Raw genomic sequence first — 2,824 nt, 5'->3', positions numbered from 1 at the left:
GCCATATGTCGACAGTTTGGCTCAAATAAACTCACAAAAATTCTTTTCCCGTTTGAATGTTTTTATGTTAACAGAACCAAGGAGAGGGATGATGGCTTAAGGAATTAACATCCCTGGGCACCATCGGAGTACCAAGCCCCAAGCCAGGCGCTCTAACAGAGGCAGGCTTCCTGTTAGAGGCGGGTTTAGTGGCAGGGCTCACTGCCATTCACTTCCCTGTAGCCCTAAAGTTATGTGTTGGGGTCCCCTTTTCCTGGGAAGTCAAGGGAAGCTCCACGAGGCTGAATGGCCCAGAATTCCTCACCTCAGCTGGACTGCTTAGGGGCAGGTCTGTGGGCCTGGGGACACCCTCCATGCCAGGCAGCCTGGACCTGACGGCAACTGATGGACAGGTCCCTCGAAGGGAGCGTTCCCATGGTTAGACAATGCAGTAAGATAAGTGAAAAAATATCTTTTAAATGCTTTTATTGATTTTCAGAGAGAGGGAAAAGGGACAGCGATAGAAACATCGATGAGAGAGACATTAATCTGCTGCCTCCTAAACACCCTCTCCTGGGGATTGAGCCCGAAACCTGAGCATATGCCCGACAGGAAATCAAACCAATCAAACCAGGGACCTCGTGGTTCATGGGTCAACACTCAACCACGGGGCCACACAGGTCAGGCAGAAGTGAAAATTTGGGGTTTCCAACAGGGACACGCAGCTTGACTCATATTTTTTAAAAGGTAGTGGGTGGGTTGGGGTAGCGGGCTCAGAGCTGGGCTGCCTGAGTTAAAATCCAGACCCGCCATTCCTTTGACCTTTGACTTAAGCTCTCTGTGTCTCAGTTTCCTCCCCTATAAGGCTGTAGAGTAATACGTACCCATCCAGGTAGTTTAGGCAGGTTATTATACGTGTTTTTAAAACTGGAAAGAAATGCTCCAATACATTGGTGGGGTTCTGGGTGATTTTCTCCTCTCATCTGCTGCTTTATTTCCCACTGGCTGGAAGGTTCTGAAGTGGTTGGAACCCACTTTAGTTACTGATGCATCCCAGTACCCAGTACCCAGCACCCAGCACAGTGCTTGTGCACTGGACTGGACATGTTTGTTGACTAAGTGAATGATCACAAATATATGCCTGTCCTTTCAGAACATTCACTTGAGTGCAGAATTCTACCCAAATCAGTTTTGATAATATGCAAAAATGCAGAGCTATAGGAGGGAGGCAACTGTAGCTAACGGGGAGGGGCAGGCTTCCTGTTAGAGGCGGGTTTAGTGGCAGGAGAGGTCAGCATGGGACAGACTTTTGTGTCCATCTTCATGGGCAGAAGCCCAGCTGTGGCAGGAGCTCAGCAGGGCGCAGCAGAAGGGAAGGGCGGACAGGTGGTCCAGCCTCACTTGAGGGTCTCGCTGCGGATTTGGATTTGACCTCGGAGCGGCGGGACCGCGGACGCTCTGGGGCAGGAGAGCTGGGAGCCAGGTGGAGCTTCGGGAAGACTGGCTGCAGAGGCCCCTCACAGCGACGCCAGGGTGCCCGGTGGTCCAGCTGTGCGGTGTGGCTCTGGGAGGAAGGGATGAGATTTCTGAAAGTGAAAGTTGATCAGGAGTCGATCTTCCCACCGAGTGAACCCCAGGTCCAGGGGTCTCCCCCTGTGGTTCTCAGGAACAGACAGCCCCACTTACACACACTCCACGTAGACAAAGAGGGAACTGCCCTACCCGTTCTGTGAGGCAATCATAACCTTGACCCCAAACCCTGGCAAGAGAAATGTGAAACAGTAGAGGGCAATCCCATTCAGGAGTACGTTCCGTACTGGAAAGCAGCACCCAGGTCATCTGTCACCTACCAGGAAAGAGGAGCCGTCAGGCGCCCTCTCTGCGGGGGAAGATAGATAAAACTCGAGATCTCTTCTCCAGAAAAACTTAGCAATATGGGAAGGGAGGGCCTTCCTCGCTCTGATAAAGGGCAGCGGCAGAACCACTGACAGACCTCACTTCCGGCGGTGCAGCCCGACCGCTTCCCTGTGAGAGTGGGAACGGACAAACCACTTCCAGGATGGCCCCAACTGCACCGGAGGACCTGGCCAGGGCAGTGAGGCCAGGAAGAAAGGGCACCAGGAAAGATTCCAAAGGAAGGAACAAAATTCCTCACTTAGAGATGATAGAAACATCAAAGAATCAACAAATAAGTTACTAGATTGGGGTTTGCAAGGTTGCTGGATATAAATATCAATGTGCAAACACCCCGCCCCCCACATCAAACATAGGCCTCTTAATAAAACATGCTCAAGCCCTGTTTGTTCCCCAGTGGGGACACATAAAGGGGAAGGCAGCCAATTGATGTTTCTCTCTCCTCCTCCCCCTCCCCCTTCCCCTCCTTCCTCCCCCTCCTCCTCTTTCTTCCCCTCCCTCTCTCTCTCTTCCCTCCCTTTTCCTCTGTCTCAAATCAATAAGCACATCCTAATAAGGAATAATTTTTTAAAAAAACGCTCTAACCGGTTTGGCTCAGTGGATAGAGCATCGGACTGAGGATTGAAGGGACCCAGGTTCGATTCCGGTCAAGGGCATGTACCTTGGTTGCAGGCACATCCCCAGTGGGAAGTGTGTGCAGGAGGCAGCTGATCGATGTTTCTCTCTCATTGATGTTTCTAACTCTCTATCCCTCTCCCTTCCTCTCTGTAAAAAAATCAATAAAATATATTAAAAAAATAAAATAAAAAAAGTACAAGAGCTCTTTGGAGATAAAACTATTGTGAGAGAAAGAGGCCTCAGTAAGTGTTGACATATACCATGTCCATGGATTGGAAGACTTATAAGGAGGTCCCCTGTCTCATGTGATACC

Source organism: Myotis myotis, unplaced genomic scaffold, assembly GCF_014108235.1.
Source record: "Myotis myotis isolate mMyoMyo1 unplaced genomic scaffold, mMyoMyo1.p scaffold_m19_p_1, whole genome shotgun sequence".
Taxonomy (NCBI): Eukaryota; Metazoa; Chordata; class Mammalia; order Chiroptera; family Vespertilionidae; genus Myotis; species Myotis myotis.
The sequence above is the reverse complement of the archived record's forward strand: the minus strand, read 5'-3'. Positions refer to the sequence as shown.